This window comes from Hyperolius riggenbachi, chromosome 11, assembly GCF_040937935.1.
Source record: "Hyperolius riggenbachi isolate aHypRig1 chromosome 11, aHypRig1.pri, whole genome shotgun sequence".
Lineage (NCBI taxonomy): Eukaryota > Metazoa > Chordata > Amphibia > Anura > Hyperoliidae > Hyperolius > Hyperolius riggenbachi.
Window position 1 is genome coordinate 160181562 of NC_090656.1, and position 24506 is coordinate 160206067.

Below are 24506 nucleotides of genomic sequence, written 5' to 3' on the forward strand. Positions count from 1 at the left end.
CACTGCATGTGTTTGAAGGCAATGTTTGCTGTATTTCATGTGTGGGAAGTAAATTTTGTCTGCATTTCATGTGTCAAAGGTAACAGTTGCTACATTTATTATTTGATGATCTTAGAGGCTGCATTTGATACTTTAAGGTTTTTGTTTCAGCATTTGGCATTTTGGGGGCTCATTATCACTAAAAGGTATGCCAATATATGAACCAAAAGAAACAGACAAGAAAATTTATATATTTTGTGTCTTACTAGTATGAAGTTTGACCCCATTTTTAACTGCCTTATTCTTCATGGCATTCCTCAGAGATGTTGGTCCATATTGGCACGATAGTATCACGCAGTTTCAGCAAATTAATTGTCTGCACATCCATGATGCGAATCCCCTGTTCAGTCACACCATAAAGGGAATGCTGCATTCTTATGTGCTCAAGTTTTTTCACCCTTTATTTGGAGGGGGGGGGGGGGGGGGGTCACTGCACTGCACTGTGTTGGGCCTTTTTTTTGGTGTGTGTGTGTGTGGGGGGGGGGGAGCTTTGTTTAATTACCTTTTGGGTCATTTTGCCCAACTTTTTTGGCAATAAACTCAAGCCCTCTGCCTTTGGGTTACATTACAGTTAGCTATGCCCACATCCTGTCATAAACATGCCTGCATTTTTGCCATGGGTTAAGGAAGGTTAGGGTTAGTTTCTGTAAATAATCAGCACCAGGTGTCAAATACTCTAGCTATACCACTGGGAATAAAACCTTTTTGAGTACTTGAATCTATCAGGGTCTATCAATAGAGGATTATTCCAGCCAACTAGGTGTTGTAGTAGAGCTGCAATATAATATAAATTATGGGTTGGGAGCAGTAAGATCTCCATCATCTTTAGGGCATTGTAAGTATTCTATTTTAAAGCAAGCTTTCTTCTTGTTACAAATAATTTCTTTAAAAATGGTATTAATTACTCTGAAAGTTTTCAGTTTAATCCATACAGGGGAGTTATGCAGACTACATTGGAGTTGGGGCATTAAAATCATTTTAGGTTAATCTTAGCTACAGGGAATAAAAAGAGCTTCGCCCAAGCCTTAGATGTGTTTTAATATTAGATGTAATATTAAGTTCTTCAAATTTTTTGTTTAGGATTTATGTAGGATTCCTAGATATTTAAAAGTAGTAACTACTTCAAGAGAAAAAAATATATATACTGTATTGCAGGGTAGTGCATGCAAACAAATTTTATTGTAATTACTTCAGGAGATAGATTGGCTAAAAAAGGTGGACAAACAAAATCATCAACTGGTAAGAGGCACAGTTTGTTCCCAGTTATTTTTAATCTTTTAACTGCCCATCTCGTTTTAGATAACTTTGGGCAGGGCTCCCTCAGCCGGCTAAAATGCCTGATGCAGTCTAATGCAGAGTGTCAGGGAGCGCTTCACATTTACCTAATCCAGATGCAGTCTTTACTCTTCCCTCGAAGCATTGACTCTCCTCTTCTATCATCGAGTTGTAATGATCACATCCTCTTCCGGGTTCTGATCACTAGAGATGTCGCGAACCTCCGATTTTCGGTTTGCGAACTTCCGCGGAAGGTTCGGTTCGCGTAAAAGTTCGCTAACCGCAATAGACTTCAATGGGGAGGCGAACTTTGAAAAATAGAAAAAATTATGCTGGCCACAAAAGTGATGGAAAAGTTGTTTCAAGGGGTCTAACACCTGGAGGGGGGCATAGCGGAGTGGGATACATGCCCAAAGTCCCGGGGAAAAATCTGGATTTAACGCAAAGCAGCGTTTTAAGGGCAGAAATCACATTGAATGCTAAATTGCAGGCCTAAAGTGCTTTCAAACATCTTGCATGGGTATACATCAATTAGGGAGTGTAATTAGAGTTCTGCTTCACACTGACACACCAAACTCACTGTGTAACGCACCGCAAACAGCTGTTTGCGTAATGACGGCCGTGCTGGACTGGTGCGCACCGTGGCCAGAGTGTAGGCCGTGGCGGTTTTCAAGCCCATTTGGTCGCCGGGCTGTGGTAGCTCAATGATAGAACAACAGTGACTGTCCAGCTGATCAAATTTGGTCTGACCACAATGAAGCAACGACCTTATTATCTTTTGTGTGCCACCCCCACCCGAGACACTCAAATAGCCGGCGGTCATTGCTTCATTGTGACTGGTGCGCACCATGGCCAGAGTGTAGGCCGTGGTGGTTTTCAAGCCCATTTGGTCGCCGGGCTGTGGTAGCTCAATGATAGAACAACAGTGACTGTCCAGCTGATCAAATTTGGTCTGACCACAATGAAGCAACGACCTTATTATCTTTTGTGTGCCACCCCCACCCGAGACACTCAAATAGCCGGCGGTCAATGCTTCATTGTGATGCGCAAGCCCCTTCACCGCGGCAAAGTAATGATCATGAAGGGGGATGGGCACATGTACATGCCTTTTGTTTTTTTGTTGCAGCCGCCTGCAGTGCAGCCAGAAAAATTAGGCAGGCATGTACACGCACCAGAAAAATTTGTGTAGCGGCCGCTGCTAGCAGCGGCCTTAAAAATTCAGGAATCCGCCTAGAGTCCTGGACCCTGTTGGTGGTGGCGGAGAAGGCAGTCAAGCGGCCTGCAGGCAGAGATGCTGTGTGTGGGGACTGACTTAGTCTTCGGTCGTGCAGTAGCCCTCAGTGATCCATTCCTCATTCATTTTGATAAAGGTCAGGTACTGAACACTGTCGTGACTTAGGCGACTTCTCTTCTCAGTAACTATGCCTCCAGCTGCACTGAAGGTCCTTTCTGACAGGACGCTTGCGGCAGGGCAAGAGAGGAGTTGTATGGCAAATTGGGACAGCTCTGGCCACAGGTCAAGCTTGCGCAACCAGTAGTCCAAGGGTTCATCGTCGCTTTTCGCAGAGTCTACATCCACACTCAAGGCCAGGTAGTCGGCTACCTGCCGGTCCAGGCGTTGGTGGAGGGTGGATCTGGAAGGACTATGGCGAGGAGTTGGACTAAAGAACGTCCGCATGTCCGACATCACCCTGAGATCGCTGGAGCGTCCTGTCCTTGCCTGCGTGGACTTGGCAGGAGGCGGGTTACTGCCAGTGGTACCTTGATTGCGTTGTGCAGCCACATCACCCTTAAACGCATTGTAAAGCATCATCGACAGCTTGTTCTGCAAGTGCTGCATCCTTTCCGCCTTGTGTTGACTTGGTAACAGGTCCGCCACTTTGTGCCTGTACCGAGGGTCTAGTAGCGTGGCCAACCAGTACAGGTCATTCGTCTTGAGTTTTTTGATACGGGGGTCCCTCAACAGGCTGGACAACATGAAAGAGGACATCTGCACAAAGCTGGATGCAGACGTACTCTCCATCTCCTCTTGCTCTTCCTCGGGATGCAACTCCTCTTCCTCCCCCCAGCCACGAACACTACCACGGGAACGTGGAGCAGCAGAAGCCCCCTGTGGCGGCTGCCGCGGTTGTTCTTCTTCTGCCGCCTCTTCCTCCTCCACAGAAACACCTTGCTCATCATCACCATCATCAGAGTCTGACTCCTCTCCTTACCCACACGACTCCTCTTCTTCCTCCTCCTCCTCCCCCCTCTGTGCTGCCGCAGGTGTTGTGGGAACATCGGGTTCGGGTGTAAATGGCTCCCATGACTCCTGATGCCGTAACTCTTCTCGTTCACGCTCCTCCACAGCTGTATCCACCACTCTACGCACGGCACGCTCCAGGAAGTAGGCGTAGGGGATCAAGTCGCTGATGGTGCCCTCATCGCGACTCACCAGTTTGCTCACCTCCTCAAAGGGCTCCATGACCCTGCATGCATTTCGCATCAGTGTCCAGTTGTTGGGCCACAACATCCCCATCCTCCCAGATTGTGTCCTTGTACTGTAATGATACAGGTACTGGGTGACGGCTTTCTCCTGGTCTAGCAGGCGAGAGAACATCAGCAGGGTGGAATTCCAGTGAGTCGGGCTATCGCAAATCAGGCGTCTCACCGGCAAGTTGTTTCTACGCTGAATGTCCGCAAAGCGTGCCATGGCCTTGTAAGAGCGCCTGAAATGCCCACACAACTTCCTGGCCTGCTTCAGGACGTCCTCTAAGCCTGGGTACTTGGACACAAATCTTTGCACGACCAGATTCAGCACATGTGCCATGCAGGGTATGTGTGTCAGCTTTCCCAAATTCAACGCAGCAATGAGATTGCTGCCGTTGTCACACACCACGTTGCCGATCTCAAGCTTGTGCGGGGTCAGCCATTGCTCCACCTGTTTGTTAAGAGCAGCCAGGAGAGCTGCTCCAGTGTGACTCAGCTTTCAGGCAAGACATGTCTAACACTGCGTGACACCATCGTACCTGGCATGCAGCATAGGCCCTGGGGGGCTGGGGCTGTATAGCTGGAGAGGAGATCGCTGCAGCAGCCGAGGAGGAGGAGGATGACGACAGCGAAGCGGTGGTAGCAGGTGGAGAGGAGGTGGCTGGAGGCCTGCCTGCAAGCCGTGGAGGTGTGACAAGTCGGTCCGCTGCGCAGCCACGTACTCCCTGCTTGCTGCCATCGGTCGCCAGGTTGACCCAATGGGCTGTGTATGTAATGTAGTGGCCCTGCCCGTGCTTGGCAGACCAGGCATCCGTGGTCAGGTGGACCCTTGACCCAACGCTGTGTGCCAGAGATGACACCGCTTGCCTCTCAACTGCATGGTACAGTTTGGGTATGGCCTTTTTTGAAAAATAATTGCCGCCTGGTATCTTCCACTGTGGTGTACCAATGGCCACAAACTTACGGAAAGCCTCCGACTCCACCAGCTTGTATGGTAATAGCTGACGAGCTAATAGTTCCGCCACGCCAGCTGTCAGACACCGGGCAAGAGGGTGACTGGCAGACATTTGCCTCTTACGCTCAAATACTTCCTTCACGGACAGCTGGGTACTGCTGTGGGCAGAGGAGAAGGAACCGCTGAAGGGAAGAGGTGGTGTGGAGGAGGGTGGCTGTGAAGGTGCAAGGGAGAAAGTGGATGAAGACGATGCACCTGAAGGAGGAAGAGGAGAAGGAGGGTGGCTTGTCTTTTGAGGGGTGCTGCTTTTCCTCAGGTGTTCTTGCCATAGCTGTTTGTGCCTTCTCTCCAGGTGCCTTCGTAAGGCACTTGTCCCTAAGTGAGAGTTGGCCTTTCCACGGGTCAATTTTTGCTGGCAGAGGCAACAGATGTCTTTGCTCCGATCTGAGACACACACTTGAAAAAAATTTCCAAACCGCTGAACCCCCCTGGGGTGATGGCGCTATGGTGGCATCAGCAGCTGACATTGAAGGGCATGTTGGCTGGCTGGCCATATCTGGTGATACATGGCGCCGGACACTGCCCCCAGCTGTTTCTGAGGACGAGCTCCCTCTGCTTCTATCATGGAGTCGTTCCCTCCTACTCCTATCTGACTCCTCCTCTGAACTGTCCCCCTGGTCATCTCCTTTACCGGGAACATATGTCGTATCCGTATAATCGTCATCATAATCCTCCTGGCCAGCTGCGCTTTCCTCAGACACCTCCTCAAGTGCACCAACTTCAGGTGGTCCACCATCATCCCCATCCACACATGTTACGTCCATACTATCGCCACCTAACTCAGACGTATAAGGTGGTGTACCTGCGCCTTCTTGTTGTTGTTGCAGTAGTGGCTGGGAATCAGTGATTTCACCACCACCACCAAATAACTCCTGCAAAGTGTCAAATGCAGCGGATGTGGTGCTTGTTGTAGCGCTGATGGCTGCGGGAGATGAGGTGTTCTGTGTTAAATACTCAAGCACCTCCTCATGATTTTGGGAAGTGATGGCATGTGCCTTCTTCTGAGCACTGTATTTTGGGGCAGGTCCGCACGAAATCACAGCAACACCACCTCGCACAGCCACAGACCTGCCGGTGCCTGGTGGCCTTCCTCTGAGCCTGCCTCTTCCTCTACCTGGTTTGTCCATTTTGTCCATCTCGGGGGTATGCTAGCTATATGCAGTGAGGTGGGTTCTCACTCAACACAAAAGGTAGTTAGGTGCAGTGAGCTGGGTTCACTGAACACAGCAGGTAGTTAGATGCAGTGAGCTGGGTTCACTGAACAGTAAAGGTACTTAAGATGCAGTGAGGTGGGTTCTCACTCAACACAACAGGTAGTTAGATGCAGTGAGGTGGCCAGGTGGGTTCTCACTCAACACAACAGGTAGTTAGATGCAGTGAGCTGGGTTCACTGAACAGTAAAGGTACTTAAGATGCAGTGAGGTGGGTTCTCACTCAACACAACAGGTAGTTAGATGCAGTGAGGTGGCCAGGTGGGTTCTCACTCAACACAACAGGTAGTTAGATGCAGTGAGGTGGCCAGGTGGGTTCTCACTCAACACAACAGGTAGTTAGATGCAGTGAGCTGGGTTCACTGAACAGTAAAGGTACTTAAGATGCAGTGAGGTGGGTTCTCACTCAACACAACAGGTAGTTAGATGCAGTGAGGTGGCCAGGTGGGTTCTCACTCAACACAACAGGTAGTTAGATGCAGTGAGGTGGCCAGGTGGGTTCTCACTCAACACAACAGGTAGTTAGATGCAGTGAGCTGGGTTCACTGAACAGTAAAAGGTACTTAAGATGCAGTGAGGTGGGTTCTCACTCAACACAACAGGTAGTTAGATGCAGTGAGGTGGCCAGGTGGGTTTTCACTCAACACAACAGGTAGTTAGATGCAGTGAGCTGGGTTCACTCAACACAACGCTAGGTATATGCAGTGATGAGGTGGGTTAAGTAAACACAACAGGTACTGGGGTATATGCAGTACTGGGTAGTACAATGTGCAGCTCCCTGTCACACACACAGGTAGTCACTGAATGTGCTGGGCTGCTGGCAGTGGCACACACAATATCAATTAGCAAGGCTGTGCATGCAACAAAAGTGTCAGAACCAGGCGAACGCGAACCCCCTAAGTTCGCCTGGAACCGTTCCCCGGCGAACCGCTACATCTCTACTGATCACATGATATGATATGTGATTGGAACTCAAAGGAGGATGTTTGCGTTATAGCGCAGTGGTGGAAGAGGAGATTGGCTCTGTAATGCTGACATCCTCCCTTCGGTTCCTAATCACGTGTTATATTATGTGATTGGGATCCAGAGGAGGATGTTGCCATTACAGCATCACACTGGGGTAGAAGTGTAAATACGGTATATCGCTCTGCATTACACTGAGGTAGGCACAAAAGAACGTGGTGCAGCAGCGCATATAATGGAAAAAAAAAAGGGAAAAAGGTTAAACCTGAATAGTATCCGAACAAAGTAATCACTTTTACTGATCTGTGAACGGATTGGACTGTATCACCTAACAAAAGTAGAGTATCAACTGTGTATAACACAGATTTTTTTCAATTGGACCAGAATGGAATTCAATTATTTTGTTATAATTTTGAATTAGTAGAGCTAAGGAATCTATAGCCAATGTAAATAATGCAGGGAAAGAGGACATCCTTGTTTTTGTAGAGTAAATGTGGATGAAAATATTATCCTGTTAAATTTAATATATGGCTTATTATATAGCATTCTGACTCATTTCATAACACTAGGTCAAAACCCAGTCTTGACAGAACCTCCCAAAAGTATAGCCATTCCAAACTGTCAAAAGCTTTGGATATCTCTAGTAAGAGAATAGTTCTACTTCCTGGATTATCCAGGACAGCTTTGCTATTTAAGGACCACTATCATAAAAAATTGTAAAATTTAAAATACATGTAAACACATAAAAATAAGAAGTAGTTTTATTGCAGAGGAAAATGAGGCATAAATTACCGTTCTCCTATGTTCCTGTTGCTTACAGTAGGTAGTAGAAATCTGACAGAACCGACAGGTTTTGACTAATCCATCTCTTCATGGGGGATTGACAAGTTTATTACCAACTTCCTTTTACAGACACAGGCGCCCATATGCAATTAACTTTTTGTCCTGAGCTTTCTCCTAGGTAATATTTTCATAACTTGTCAAAAAAATGCCTTTTAAGCCACCAGCAAGCAAGACAATACTCATATTACCTTTTCACCTACTTTTTGGTACTTTTTCAATTGCAGAGTGCTGAAAAGATATTTTAAAGAGAAGATGAAAAATTATCTCCTAGAAGATAAGTCTGGAGAAAAAGTGAATTGCATATACAGAAAGATGTAGAAATGCCACTTCTACTAAATATGCTCTGCCATCCTGTGGTTATAGCTAGTAATTTATCTCAATAGACTGTTGCCATACCACCCCTCATCTTTACATGCTTCAGAAGATTTGGCTGAAAGTTAAGTCAATGCATGCTATCAAGGGGCTCATGGTTTATACTTCTGTTTCGAATAATGAGGTTTATTTCGGAGGTTGCAGGTTTAGATTTTGGGCATCTTTGGGCAGAACAGGACGTTAAGTTTATGCACTAACTTTTCCAGGTGTTAACAATGCAGACATTTCAGGACTAAGCTTAAATCCTTTGCTTGCAATAAGCACATAGGTATATTTCTAACATGGGCAGCATGATGGGGTAGTGGTTATCACTCTTGCCTTGCAGCACTGAGTACTCAGTTCGAATCCCAGCCAGGGCACTTTCTATGCGTTGAGTTTGTATGGTTTTTTTTTTTCAGACTCAGCTTATTATCTTGCCCGGACTTCCATCAACATGACTTCACAGCCGTGCTCCTGTGTCCCTGGGCACATCTTCACATCATAGTCCGAATCCAATTATATTGACATAACACAACAACAACAACAACAAAGAAAAAGCACACGAAACAAAAAACACCAAAAAAGGAAATGCCCTCACCGGTCTTATAGGTATACGAAAGGAAAAGCTAATAGAAATGGGTGCGAATCCAGCCGCTAAGTGTGAATACCTGAAAGATTGATGCAGTACACCACTTACAGTATCCCGCAATAGTTGAGGGCGGTAATAGCGGCCATAAACTAAATGAGCGCTGCGCACAGCTTGTAACGTTCCAGAACAAATAGCGGTTATGCACTATTGATGTGACGTTTTAATGTTCCATTACTTGGAGCGAACTTATACAACCACTGTTGTAACTGTTGGGAATCACTGATGCTAACTGCTAACCGCTATATTAACTGACATGTAATTGCTGTGCCAGCTTTAACATACCTATTTTACGTTCCTATTTTACATTCATAAACATCAATTATACTGCAGCTGCTACTACAACCCTTAAAGAGAAACTCCAACCTAGAATTGAACTTTATACCAATCAGTAGCTGATACCCCCTTTTACATGAGAAATATAATGCTTTTCACAAACAGACCATCAGGGGGCGCTGTATGACTGATTTTGTGCTGAAATCCCTCCCACAAGAAGCTCTGGGACCGCGGTACTCTGGGCAAACTGCCACAATGTAACAATGTTCACAGACAGGAAATGACTGTTTACAGCTGTCTCTAACAGCCAAAACAGCTAGGAGCAGCTACATAACCTGCCCACAGTAAAAATGTCACCATGTAATAAATGTCAGAATGTAAATCGGGGAGAGGAAAGATTTTACAATGAGCAAACACTGACTAAATCATTTATACATAATTATGGTAAAAAATGAAGCACTTTTTTTACTACATTATTTTCACTGGAGTTCCTCTTTAAATATCAATGCTGCACTGTGAATTTTTTCTATCCTTTTTTCTTTCTTTCTTTTTCTTAGGCATAGGCGTTAGATATTGAAACCCGATAGTGGTAGCCATTACTTTAACTGCTAAATAGCTGTGCTGCACCCAATTTTACATTTCGTGCTCAGCAAGTAACACTTAAGAGGGGAAAAAACAAACAAACAAAAACAACACAACAGGGAATAAGGCATTTGCCTCCTTAATGACCTTGTAACGACACTACCTGATCCGCACGCTCGCGATGTCCCTGGCTCTTCCGGCTTGCGCTCCACGGTCTCCTCTTCCGGCAGGTGTGTGCGTCCCAAACGGTGAATGGATAGTGCGCGTCCGCTCTATGCTAGCAGGCAGAGTGCGATCCTGAGCTGACGTCACTCTGACTTTTTAAGGCTTCCGAAGATGCCGCGCTGCGCCAGTCATAGCGAAAGCTAGGCTTGCTAGGCGTAGAGCTTTTCTCCTCGTATATAACATTAAGATTGTAAAGTGTAGAGAAACCGAGAGCCCAATATAGTGTAGTATGTTAAGCATAAACGAAGTAAAGGTTCTCGGTGAGAAAATTATACTCACAAACGTGGGTTACCACAAAGTAAGCCACTGTATAGGCAGGTGAGGAGATTAGACCTGTCCTCACTCAGGGATAAGAAGTCGCTCTCTGTAGATGCGAAAGGGGGTAGATCATGCCTCCAACAGGGGTGGACACGGTATAGCAGTAGGAGAACAGAGGCACCCGCAGGATAAAAGCGGATAAAACCTTTAACATTTGCTGGGAGGAAGTGGTGGACTTACCTCCATAAAGCAGACATGAAAGACTGTCTGAATAGTAGCAATCACATTTAATAAATAGTACCCCAAAAAAGTGCAACGCGTTTCGCAGGCCCAGTCTGCTTCATCAGGCAATAAACGTGGGGACAAAACTGTAGACAAGAGACAATACATTATGCTTGTAATGATCTGCTCTGCTGTCTGCACAGGCAGACAGCTTTTTGACCATTTGTTAGGTCTGAGTGTTGCAGGTCCCTGGAAAAGAGACCTGTCTCCACTCTGCAAGCTGCAGAGTTGCTGTTCTGGTGAGGAATTTGCATCCACTTGTCATGCAAATTGCTTAGCTGCTTCCTCTCATGGCTTGCAGTATAAATACCATTTCCTCCCAGAATTCCTTTCTGGTCATGATGGTTTGTTCCTGCTAACTTACCTGGAGTCTCAGCCCTTTGCTTACTGTTTGCTAATATTGCTATCTTAGAGTAGTTCCTTGGGAGTGCCCTAGCATTCCTGTTAGCATAGTTAGGTTATTTGTTACCTGTATTGCTTTGTACTGTCTATCTGTTGCGATTGTCTTGTCACCAGCGGCGGTCGACAGGAAATCGTTCTGTCTGTTGGGATCGCATTTGCCCTAGCGGTAGAGGCGGTGGTCCCTTCTGTATTCTGCCTTAGGAGTGTAGCCAGAGCAGCGGTTGCTACTGGTCGCTTCATCTGTCTGCCTGTTTGGATCGCATTCGCCCTAGCGGTAGAGGCGGTGGTTCCTTCTGTATTCTGCCTTAGGAGTGTACCCAGAGCAGCGGTTGCTACTGGCTGCTCCATCTGTCTGTCTGTCTGGAGCGAACGCTTGCTGTCATCTCGGTGAGGTAACCGTTTAGCAAGCGTTTGCGTTCTCTTTTGTTTTCGTGCTTCTTTGCTTAGTCAGGGTTGGTATGCTTTGTCGGTATTGCGCTTCTTGTGTGGCGAACGTGCTGCGCATGCGCTTTGTCGCTATTGCTTCGTGGAGATGGCATAAAAGAGTTGGGTGTATAAGTAAACAATAGGGGGTAGAGGCTATGGTGCTCGTGATAGTAATGGGCAATGGGGTGTTTTTTACACAGATTTGCAATGGTATTGGTAATGGAAAAGGGTATTTGTCAGCAAGTGTAATGGGTAATAGAGCATTGAGAAGCGAACAGGGGGCCAGAAATACAGGGTAAAGTGTGCAAATAAAATAACATAAAGAACTCACCAGAATTTCGGCAATAGCAGGTGTAGCGCCTCAGTGAAGTGGTGAGGACGCTCAACTCCTTATATATACAGGTTCTTGCTAAAAGGGCCAATTAGATGTGTGGGAGGTGTTAGGTGGGCGGGGTTAGGGCCCAGTGTGCGAGCAGCCAATGGGCTCTTGCCACCTGTGTTCAGTGAGTTGGGTTTTTGGGAAGGGTGGGCGGGGTTAGGGCAGGCTTATGAGTAGCCAATGGGCTATCTCCGCCTGTGTTCAGTGTATTGGGTAGTTGGGGGGGGGGGGGGGGGGGGGGGCAGACACAGGTATCATGGTGACCAAATGTGCAGCTGAATAGAGTACTGTCTGAATAGAGTTTGGTTAAGGGCACTGCCTTTGACATGGGAGACCAGGGTTCAAACTGTTTATTTATTTTATTTTATTTGTCCCAATAAGTTTTAGTGTAACATCGTCCATTTTTACAACTACACCTCTGGCTTGATCATTATTTTACATACTTTTATGTCAAAAAGTGTAATTTGGTTTGATTGTTATGTGCTTTTTACCCGTTGCTACAATTGCCCAGGACTATTAAGTTGATCCATATTTGTTTATTATTGTTATGACCTTTTTAATTTACATTTTTTTTTCTTTGGTTTCTTTTATGTGTCTATTAATTTTTATGTTGCTCTTACATGTCTATTGATGCTTGTGTCTTAGGACCGGGTCATAACTTTTTGGTCCACTAGATGGCAGCTAAATACTTTTACACATCAATCCCTCTGTCAAATATACTAATTATATTCCCACTGGATCGAATCATTATAATTATTTAAATCTTGAAAAAGACTATTGCATATTCTTTTTTTTACTTAATTTATTCTTTTGCCAATTTACAGCATCCAAACACCACTGAGTAGGTACTGGCCCTGGCCGGGATGTGAACCCTGGTCTCCCATGTCAAAGGCAGTGCCCTGAGAGGATTAGTTTCTTTCTTCTGAGTATGCCATCCACTCCATTAGTTTTGGGGATGCCTCGGTTGAAAAGGCACAATCCAGTACTAGATTGGTAGACAGGACAGCTTGTCAGGTGGTCTGGGTTCTGGCAGAACAATTGTCTTTCCACCCTGCCGCTTCTCAGTACTCAGTTGTCCCCTCATCAAATTCCAGAGGCCTACAGTTCATTCGCTGATGTCTTCTCCCCTCGTGCAGCAGATGAGCTACCCCCACATCGCCCTTACGACTGTCCCATCGACTTGTTGCCGGGGAACTATGCCCCCTCGTGGCCGCTTATTCAACTTGTCAATCCCAGAAAGGACGGCCATGAGAACTTATATTAAGGAGAACCTGGAAAAAGGTTTCATTCAACCTTCCAATTCTCCTGCAGGGGCTGGATTCTTCTTTATAGAAAAGAAAGATGGTGGTCTCACCACCTGTATTGACTATAGGGGTTTAAACAAAATAACCATCAAAAATCGATACCCACTCCCGCTAATTGATGATTTGTTTGGACAGATTTCTGGGGCACAGATTTTCACTAAATTAGATCTCAGGGGGCTTATAACCTCATCCGGATTTGCCAGGGAGACGAATGGAAGACTGCATTCAATACTCTTGACGGTCATTATGAATATTTAGTTATGCCATTTGGGCTCTGCAATGCCCCTGCAGTCTTCTAGGAATTTGTGAATGACGTCTTTAGGGATTTCTTAGGGAAGTTTGTAATTGTCTATTTGGACGATATATAATTGATTTACTCCCCTTCTTTGACGGTCCACCGTAAACATGTCCAAGCAGTCCTGCAGAAATTGAGAGAACATCATTTGTATGCGAAATTGGAGAAATGTACGTTTGAAACCAATCAGATTCCTTTCTTAGGGTATATTGTCTCTAACTCGGGACTGACTATGGATCCAGCCAAAGTCTCGGCAGTTCTCAAATGGCCCCAACCCACTGATCTGAAGTCCCTGCAGAGGTTTTTAGGCTTTGCAAATTTCTATAAGAAAGTCATTAAATGGTTTTCTGTCAGAGTGGCACCACTGACCAACCTGACCAAGAAGGGGGCTGATCCTAGTCGGTGGTCTCCTCAGGCTCATCAGGCTTTTGAAGCTTTGAAGGAAGCCTTCTGTACAGCCCCAATTCTGGTGCATCCTCATATCTCTCGTCCCTTTATTGTGGAGGTTGACGCTTCTGAACTGGGAGTAGAGGCAGTTCTCTCTCAGTATGCAGCTTCCCCTGAGAGATTGCACCCCTGTGCTTTTTTTTCGAAAAAAATTCTCTCCAGCGGAACAGAATTATGACATAGGGAACAAGGAGTTGTTGGGCATCAAGTGCACATTTGAAGAATGGAGGCATTGGCTAGAGGGAGAGAACAATCCCATTACAGTATTTACGGACCACAAAAATTTAGAATACATTGAATCTGCAAAGAGATTGAACCCCCAGACAAGCACGGTGGGCTCTGTTTTTCACGAGATATAAGTTCACGATCACATATAAACCTGGCTCGAAGAATGTCAAGGCAGATGCCTTGTACCGTTATTTTTGTCCTGATCCCCCCCTGTTCCCAGAACCCTGAACCCATTGTGCCCACTCAGTGCATCATCGCAGCTATGACTACTCCCAATCCTGATGAGGAGCTTAAGCCCGGGCAAACCATCAGATCGCTTATATGTTCCCCCGCAGTTGAGACTCAGAGTTATGCAACAGTTTCATGAGGACAAAACTGCAGGTCATCCAGGTCAAGCCAAAACACTTGAACTTTTGTTTCGCCTAGTCTGGTGGCCATCCTTAGCTCGTGATTCTCGAGCATTTGTCAGTGCATGTTCTACCTGTGCCCCTAGCAAGGCTTCTAGAACAGCTCCCAGTAGTTCACTCCATCCATTACGGGTCTACATGAAAAGGGCGCCGGTAAAAAAGGGCGCCTGGTGGAGCCCATATATATACCAACTTCAGCTACAAAAAAGGCGCCTGGTGTAGCCCATATAAACTTCGGCTACAAAAAAAGACGCTTGGTGTAGCCCATATAAAAACTTGGGCTACAAAAAAGAAAGGCGCCTGGTGTAGCCCATATAAAAACTTCGGCTGCAAAAAAACTCCGGGATGTGTTAATTACTATTCCCCCTTCAGGCCGCCATGGATAGTGGGGTAGTGAAATAATTCGGCTTACAGTGCTTGTAGCCCATATAAAAACTTAGGCTACAAAAAAAAGGCAATAATATGGGCTACAGAGAGGCACCTTACTGTAGCCGAAAAAAATACGGGCTACAAAGGGGAGCCCGCTTGTAGCCGAAAACCTTGTAGCCGAAAAAATATGGGCTACAAAGGGGAGCCCGCTTGTAGCCTATATCAAAACTCGGGCGCCCTTTTCTACACCTTGTAGCCCATATTTCCAGAAATAACATTGATGTCTATGGCGGCGCCCTTTTCATACAGGCACCTCGGGCGCCCTTTTCAACCGATCCCTCCATTACCCATACCATCTAAGCCCTGGTCGGATGTATCCATGGAATTTATTGTGGATTTACCACCATCAGAGGGATACATGGTTATTTGGGTAGTTGTGGATTTCTTTAGTAAAATGTCTCATTTTGTTCCTTTGACCAAATTGCCCTCCGCTAAGGAACTGGCCGACCTCTTCATTACACATGTATTTCGGCTCCATGGTATCCCTGAAAGGGTGGTTTCTGACAGAGGAGTCAAGTTTGTCTCTCAGTTCTGGCATTTGTTCTGTTCCCACCTGGGGGTTAATTTGTCGTTTTCATCAGGCTTTCACCCAGAGATGAACGGTCAGACTGAAAGGACAAACCAGTCTCTGGAGCAGTATCTGTTATGTGTCCAGCAACCAGGAAGAATGGGCAGAGTTTCTTCCATTTGCAGAGTTTGCCTTTAACAACTGGGTAAATTCTTCTACAGGCATGTCCCCTTTCAAAGTGGTCACCGGTCAGGAGTCAGACCCTAAATTTTCTCCCCTGTCAAGGCAACCTTCCAATTTTCCTGTATTAGAGGAATGGTTACTGCATATGTCTTCAGTATGGAAAAAGGTTAAAGTAAACTTGCAGAAATCTGTCAAGAAACAGAAACATTCCTTTGACAGACACAGATCACTAGAACCAGAATTCTTGCCAGGGGATTTAGTCTGGGTGTCAACAAAACACATTCCTTTTCGGCAACCAACACCAAAATTAGGGCCCCGGTACATTGGCCCTTTTCCTATTATTAAGAAACTAAACAGGGTGGCATACAAGGTGAAATTACTGTACTCCCTGAAAGTTGGGAATTCCTTCCATGGCATGTTTCCCTACTAAAACCAGCAAAACAATCTCAGGTCTCCTCTTCTCCACCTCCACCCGTGACAGTGGAAGGTGAAACTGAATATGAGGTGGAGAGAATTTTGGATTCCAGAAAAATCAGAAATTCTTTACAGTACCTAAATGACTGGAAGGGATATGGGCCGGATGAGAGGTGTTGGGTCCCTGCTCCAGAGCCGGGACAAGGTCCTCCAGCACCCAAGGCTGAGACACCAAAGTGCGCCCCTCCATCCCTGCCACCCGAGCCATCAAACACTGATTGCTATTACACTAAGAGGGCCACAGGGCCCACAACCTCCCCAAGACCTTAATATCTAGTTATCTGGCTTACAGTCACTGCCATGTATCCCCTTTTCTTATTTCTTTCTGCTTCAAACACAATTAGGAATGACAGCTGAATGAATTCTGCGCCCCCTCCTACACTGCGCCCTGAGGCTGGAGCCTCTCCAGCCTATGCCTCGGCCCGGCCCTGCCCTGCTCGACAGGTACATGCTCAGAAATTAACTGAAGTTAACAGGAGTTTCATGCCAAGTTACCAGATAAACCAGGCTTGGAGTGCCCGGAGATCACTCCTCAAAGGGGGGGTACTGTAACGATACTACCTGATCCGCGCGCCCGCTATGTCCCTGGCTCTTCCGGCTTGTGCTCCACGGTCTCCTCTTCCGGCAGGCACGTGCGTCCCAAATGGCGCATGGATAGTGTGCGTCCGCCCTATGCCCTAGCAGGCGGCGCACGTTCCGGAGCTGACGTCACTCTGCCTTTTTAAGGCTTCCGGAGACGCCGCGCCGGTTATAGCGAAAGCTAGGCTTGCTAGACGTAGAGCTTGTCTCCTCGTATATTATGTTAAGATTGTGTTTAGATATTCTGTGTACCGACCTGATCTGTGTACTGTCTCCCGGATTGCCTGATCCTCCAACCTTATAGTTACTCTGTGTATGACCAGATCTATATCCTGACTATCTGACTGCCAATCCTTGCATCTGTATTGTTAACCACCTGTCTGTCAGCAGAGTTACTGTGATCAAACACTTTACAGTCTAATGCTGGGCATACACGGTTAGATCCGGCGGCTCGATTAGCCGTCGGATCGATTCCCGCTCGTCCCCGCGGCACTTCCTTATTTTCCGCTCGATTTCCGCTATTGTCCACCCGCGGGTATCGATCCGCGTGTTGCTCAGACCTGTTGGAAATTATCAATAGAGCCATCAGCGGCTCGATTGATAAGAAGAAACGCACCGTGTATCCCCAGCATTACACCCGTTACCAATAAACTTGCTCACCTCTGGGGGGTTCCTCTGGACATACTATCCTCCTAATCTCCCAGGGCCATTATAGCACGTTTGTGTTGCTACGGCCTGCCAGCCTCTCATACTCTGTGCAGATAGTGCCCTGGCAGGGATTCGAACCGTGGACCCCAGCGCTGCAATGCGAGAGCTAACCACTACGCTGTCCATTGTTCTTGAAGAATTTAATGTTTAACTAGTATCTGTTTTAGTTCAATAAGTTATTGGTCCCTCCAGTCAATGAGGGAATAGGTTGTGGTGCCATCACTCTCTTTCCCCCTTTTGTGTCTTGGAATCCATTATACATTTTATTCATCATGTTACTTTTGTCACTGTCACTATCAATTCTGTATTTTGTATCAATTCTGTATTTTGTCACTAATTATGTATTTTGTATATTGGTGTATATTCCATTTGTCTGTATTATTATGTACTTAATGTTAATTTCTTACTTTGTACAGTGCCATGGAATATGTCAGCACTTTATAAATCAATAATAATAATAATAACCCCAATCATCTCAAGCTGGGTAGCATGCTCGCTGCCTCTTTTGTGACGGAGAACCTTTCAAAGGAATATGACCACCATAAACGCATTGCATGAATAAATGGGAAAAGATTAACCTCTATTTAAAAGGGCACTGTGCTTTGGTTTTAAAACAAACACTTTGCTATATACGGGAAAGCTTAGGAATGCTTTAACAAGCATTAGGAATGCAGGGCACTCCTTGGGAGAACTAAACGGTTAAACAGTGAGGGGCACTTTGAGGAATAATTCTGAAAGGAAACAAAAGTCTGTGAGACAATACTGTAGGTTTTGGAATGTTGAGACATTCATTTATTGCTTATCTCTTTTACAATTCGCCCAACTGTTATCATTCTCACTGACATTATTCCATACAATTAGAGTGATCTGAATGTTCTATTATATCTTCCTGAACCTGCAATGGAAGGAGAAGTCGTATAAGTAATTTTTGACTTTTTCCCCCACAGTTTTCAGTTGCTTCTCTATACAGTAGTATAACATGTAATAACAAGTTGAGGGTGGAGAAACAAGAGGCTGAGAGGAAGTAAAAGCAGAACAAACATCAGCAGAGACTTTTTGCACTGTAACAAACCACGAAAACCTTGTGTAATTCTCATCACTGCAAAAGGCAATTCTCCTGGTAAGTGTTACAAGGAAGTTAATTATATTTTATACAAAATGTTTTATGCTTATTCTCTAAGATGTTGCTCTGTGTTGGTTTTGGTGGCTCACTACTAATATTGAGCTAATCATTTTAGCAATAAAGTTTTATTGTCTGCTTAGGGTGTGTCTGCGTTGTGCATTTCAGAAAAGGTCCATCAGATGATTCATCGCTGTCATATAAAGACTGTACACAAATCCTTCCCTCTGAACCAGTGATTGTTATTATGCAGAAACCCAGAAACCGATGCTTGTTATGCAGAAAAATATGTGCCCAATGCTGCTTTCCTGTTTTAGAAGCGTTATGCTCTGGAATTTAAAGTCATTGCTTGTACGGAGTTTCAACAAATAATCGGACTCTGCACAAAACACATACAGCAACTCTTTACTGTTTTAACAAATAGTGACATTGGATCATGCTTTACCAAACCACAGGAACGTCAAGTGCAATTATTCAGATTTGATTCACCAGGAATCTGTCAGTGTCTGCCATGATTCCACCATGAATCACATCAACATATGGGGATCCTACAGCCTACAGTGTCACCTAGTTGTGAGAGTTATATTTTTATATAAATATCATATGTATATAATAATATACTTAAACTATTTACATTTGTGCAATTTTATTTGAATGTCAATCAGTCTACCCATATTTTTTCTGGTTTCATAAACTTGATATGGTGGAATAGTGGGCTGCTTGGTTGTGCAGTGGATAGCACACTTGCCTTGCAACACTGGATCCCTAGTTTGAATCTGACCGAGTACTCTATATGCACAGAGTTTTTATGTTCTCCTTGTGTTTACTTACCGTTCTCAAGGTACTCTGTTTTCCTTCCACATCCCAAAATCATACAGATAGGTTAATTGACTCCCCCTCAAAATTAGAATTTTTTAAATATCTTTTCAGTTCAAGAATTGCAGTCAGTTTTTTATGACTGCTTTTCTGACCAAAATTTAAAAATCTGACCAAGGTACCACACACTCATGTTCTATTTTTCCCCATTTATACAAAAATGATTGAAAACTATGAAAAAATTGCTTGGTTCTGTACATCATGAAATTGACAATCTACCCTACACCATTCAATTTGTTATATATGTTACGGCCAGAACCCGAAGTTTGGCCAGAACTAGAAGTGGCCGGCCACTTCGGGTTCTGGCCGGCCAATGCGCGAACTGGCCGCTGCGCTGCGGCCAATGTGAGGAATGAAACAATTCCTGTAAGGTTAATGTGATGTTGTGGCCGCAGCGCAGCGGGTAAATGTATCACATCTTTACTTTATTCAATGGCATTAAGCCGCCCGGCTTTTTCCCTCTGCCTCTCTCTCCTCCCCCCGCCTCTCTCTCCTTCTCTTATGGGCAGCGGGCGGGGGACACGCGTGTCCAGGAGAGTCGTTCGTCGCGGCAGGAGAGCAGAGCGGGGAGGCTGCAGACATCGCTTCTGCCAGCACCCGCTCTGCAAGAACGGCAGGATTCCCCTGCCGCGACGAACGACTCCGGAGGGACACGCGTGTCCCCGCCCGGCTGTGCCCATAAAGAGAAGGAGAGAGAGAGGCGGGGGGAGGAGAGAGAGGCGGGGGGAGGAGAGAGAGGCGGAGGAAAAAGCCGGGCGGCTTAATGCCATTGAATAAAGTAAAGATGTGATACATTTACCCGCTGCGCTGCGGCCACAACATCACATTAACCTTACAGGAATTGTTTCATTCCTCACATTGGCCGCAGCGCAGCGGCCAGTTCGCGCATTGGCCGGCCAGAACCCGAAGTGGCCGGCCACTTCTAGTTTTGGCCAAACTTCGGGTTCTGGCCGTAACATATACATTGATCAGAAGAATCCAGCAATCCCAATCTTCTTTTATAAAAAAAAATGGGAAATTCGATCTCTTGAATTATCCAAAGAAATGAAAAAAAAAAAGCTTTCAATTTTTCTATACAACTGATCCATTTTCTCTACAACCGAGCGTTTTTTATTAAATTGCTGTAAAATTGGATCATTTTATTGTATGGTTTGTGGCCACCTTTAGGGCCCTTTTAAACTGGTGCGGTGCATTGCGGCATTTTGGACTTGATTCACTAAGCTGCGCAATGACAGGCAGCCTAGAGGGCCAATCAAAGTGCAGGAATCTTGTACTTTGAAGCTACTGGACCCGCCAGGCTCCAGGTGGGTTCAGTGGTAACGAAGTGCCCTTTACAATATCTTAGCACAGCGTAATTTCACTGCGCGCGCTATGACTGCATAGCATGCGCAGGCCATTATAACACTCTCTGCACTCATTAAGCTGCGCTGTGCAGCTTAGTGAATTAAGCCATTTATATTTTAGGGTAATGTAACTATATGGGGTAATTCACACTGCCTGCAGTGCGCTGTGCCAAAAGTACTCTAATGCGAGTGCATGCCTACATTACCATGCGGTGAAGTGCAGGGGACTGGAAGTTATGTAAGTCTATGGTGTTGCATGTTTTTAAAATGCTCTCCGCAAGTCTTACTTGTCATGCATGCACGGAAGCATATTTTAGAAATTTGTAATTGCTTTGGCCACAGGAAGTGACTGGCTGGCAGATGGGTATTACTGCATACTGATGCGGTAACCCCCAAAGGCCTGTTTATGGCGGTGCAGTCCCTGGACCCCCATTTTATTGTATCATGTGTGGCCACCTTAAAGTGAACCTGAAATAAGTTTTTTTAAATAAGGGTTTGACCTGCTCCTGTCCCTTATCGGTACACAATGATCTTACGGTCCTCCACTGCGGCTCAGTTTCTCTTTGTTCAGTCGCTGTCCACTGCTCCTGTGTGGCCCTGGCTGTGCACATCCTTGTTCACTGGGAGCTTCCTGCGCTGGTGCAGTAAAGATTTTCTCTTACTGCACCTGCGCAGAACGCTCCCTGCTAGAAAAACAGAGCCGCGGCGGGGGACTGGAGGATCTTTGAGGACCGGCATGGGACAGGATGGCTGCAGGGGGCTGGTAGAAGTCCCAGGTAAGTGAATCTCTTTTTTTAAACTTATTTAAGGTTTGCTTTGAGACTGCAAAAGGAACCTAAAACAATGACTGACTAGATAGTTAGCTCCTATGGGGGACTTAGTTACATGACTATATACACTATGCAAAAGCGCTTTGGAAGGTGTCATTATAATTTTTCTTTCCACTGAAATTAATAAGGGCTTGTGCACACTCTATGCATGTGCTCAAGCATGATAAGCAAAAGTAGGACCATTTCACACTGGAAATCGCGATCAGCATGGTAAATGCGATTGCTATTGCCTCTACTTACAATGCACACTTTACAATGCAATTATGGTATGTTGTATAGCGTGAATTCACTTGTCGTTTACAATGGAAGTTGGGGAAAAAATGTAAATTGCTGGATCGCAAGAAAACCCAGATTGCATAGTACAGAGATTTGCTACATGATTTTCCTTCACTCCTATACTTACTGCAAACACACAAAAAAGCAGCAAAATCAATGTTGGAAATTGATTGCACTGATGTGAATATACTGATGCAATTACATTATAAAAACTGTTTTTTTTTGTTTTTTTTTTACAAATTATTGTAAATGGATGGTATGAGGCACAAAATAACTTGCAGTGTGAAAGGGCCCCTACAAGATACATCAAAAAGAGCTGGCACATCCAAGGTGAATCTTTATTGGTTCAATATAAAACATATAGCCAACGCAGATTGAAAAAGCTGCAAGTAAAAATGAGGTCATAGTTATGGGTGGCTTTCCAGACATTGACTGGAGTATTGAGGCTACCCATTCTGGTAAAAGCAGCAGATTTCTGGCATCACTACAGGACAGTAACCTGACTCAAATGGTAACGGAACCAACTAGGGGGAATGCGTTACTGGATCTGATCATTTCAAATAGACCAGATAATGTATCAAATGTGCAGGTTCAAGAACATTTGGGAAATAGTGATCACAACATGATAACGTTTAATCTGGTGACTGATAGGCCACGGGGCAGAATTTTAGAAAAGCAAAGTTTAATCAACTCAGGCAGGCACTAAGTTTGGTGAACTGGGATAATGTACTACAAGGGGAAGATACTGAAGGGAAATGGCAAGCTTTTAAACTTATTCTCAATCATATTGTAGTATGTATATCCCATATGGAAACAACATGTCTAGGAATAAAAAAAGGCCTTTATGGATGAATAGAAAGGTTAGAGATAAAATGAAGGGGATAAAGAATGCTTACAAGGTCCTAAAACGAGAGGACCGATGCTACATTAAGCAATTATAAGGAGTGTTCAAACCAACAACAAACCAGAGTATCTTCTTGTGCTTAAATACTTTTAATAATAGCCTGCAAAATTACTTAATACAAAACGTGGTTCACAATACATCTAAAATATTAAAACCAATAACTGTCACAAGAGCTTTTCATGTTATGCCATCCCACAGTCCCCATGATGGTATAGCACCGTATTGATCGCCCAGCCTAAGCCTATGCAAATCAATCGGTTATCCAATATCATATTTGGACATTTGTGGTCCCTCCACCCTGCGCACGCCCGAGGCCTCCTCACTCACACACTAACAGTGCACTGTTTCTTTAAGACAGATCTTTGGATCCCAGGATCAGTCCTTCTCTTTCCCAATTCTTCCCCAGAACTGTTCAGATTGCTATGCTAAGAACTGTTCAGATTGCTAAGATTCCTTATTATGAAAGCTTGCAAAATGTGTCCCCAGCGGGCTGTCCTTCTCCCCTTTCTCAATATTTTTCACATGCTCCCCAATATGGGTGCCTAAACGTCGTTTTGTTTTCCCAATGTATAACAAATTGCATGGGCATCTAATACAATACACAACTCTTTCTGAATTGTAAATTATGTTATCCCTGATCTCAAAGGACCTAGTGCGCTTGGCATTGGTAAACGTTTTTGTTCTTTCCGCAAGGCCACACACATTACAATCTCCACAACTAAACATTCCAAATTTTGGGCGAAATTTATTTAGCCAAGTCTCTTTTTCTTTACTGACAAAATCAGATCTCACCAATTTATTCTTCAAGTTTGGGGCTTTTCTCGCTGTCATGTACGGTCTTTCACCTACCAGATTTCTTTACTTCTTCCTGCGTTAAGTATACTAAAATAATCTCATTTCTCAGCATCAGCATGAGTTTACTAAAGACAGGTCCTGTTTGACTAACATGCTCAGCTTTTATGAGGTAGTGAACGCTAATGTGGATATTGGGAATGGTGTAGATGTGATATACTTGGACTTTGCAACATCTGGAATATGGAATTCAGTTCTGGGCACCACATTACAGGAAAGATATTGCAGTTTTAGTGCAGGTGCAGAGACGAGCAACAAAATTGATACGTGGAACTGAAGGTCTTATTTACCAAGAAAGGTTAGATAAACTGGGTTTATTTAGTCTAGAGAAAAGACGTCTTAGAGGAGATCTAATTAACATGTATAAATACATCAGAGGGCAAAATAAAAGCTTGGCGGATGAGCTTTTTGTCCCTAGGCCTTCTCAAAGAACTAGAGGACATGATCTGCGCATGGAGAAAAAACGTGTTAGCCATTTATTTAGGAAAGGGTTCTTTACAGTTAGAGTAATTAAGATGTGGAATGCATTGCTACAGGCAGTAGTTATGGCAAATGCTATACCTGCATTTAAAGGGGGCTTAGATGCTTTCCTTGCATTGAAAGACATCCATGGCTACAATTACTAGGTAATGCCCAGTGATGTTGATCCAGGGATTTTATCTGATTGCCATCTCAAGTCGGGAAGGATTTTTTTCCATTTTGGGGCTAATTGGACCATGCCTTGTAATGTTTTTTCGCCTTCCTCTGGATCAACAGAGATATGTGATGGAGCAGGCTGGTGTTGTACTTTGTTCTCTGGTTGAACTCGATGGACGTATGTCTTTTTTTGGTCACCCCCAGAGTCCACCTCAAAACCTTTGGAGACAGAGCCTTTTGTCATGCTGCCCCTACACTTTGGAACTCCCTGCCACACCCAATCAGGACAGCTCCATCCCTGGAAGCATTTAAGTCTAAACTGAAAACCTACCTCTTCAGTCTGGCATTCATGAACATCTGACTATCTCCTCTGTAACACAACCCAGCCTGCAACCCTGTATTAATCTGAGACACAGCTATGCGCTTTGAGTCCTATGGGAGAAAAGCGCTTTACAAATGTTATAG

At 44.9% G+C, this 24506-nt stretch overlaps 1 protein-coding gene across 4 annotated transcripts in view; it reads left to right on the forward strand.

The window, feature by feature from the left end:
* The window catches only part of LPCAT2 (lysophosphatidylcholine acyltransferase 2), a 390784-nt gene that overhangs the window by 96295 nt on the left and 269983 nt on the right, over nucleotides 1-24506 (forward strand). For all 4 annotated transcript variants that reach the window (XM_068260831.1, XM_068260828.1, XM_068260829.1 and 1 more), the window contains one exon: nucleotides 18152-18324. The gene's annotated coding sequence lies outside the window, so the exon portion shown is untranslated. The remainder of the gene's footprint in view (nucleotides 1-18151; nucleotides 18325-24506) is intronic.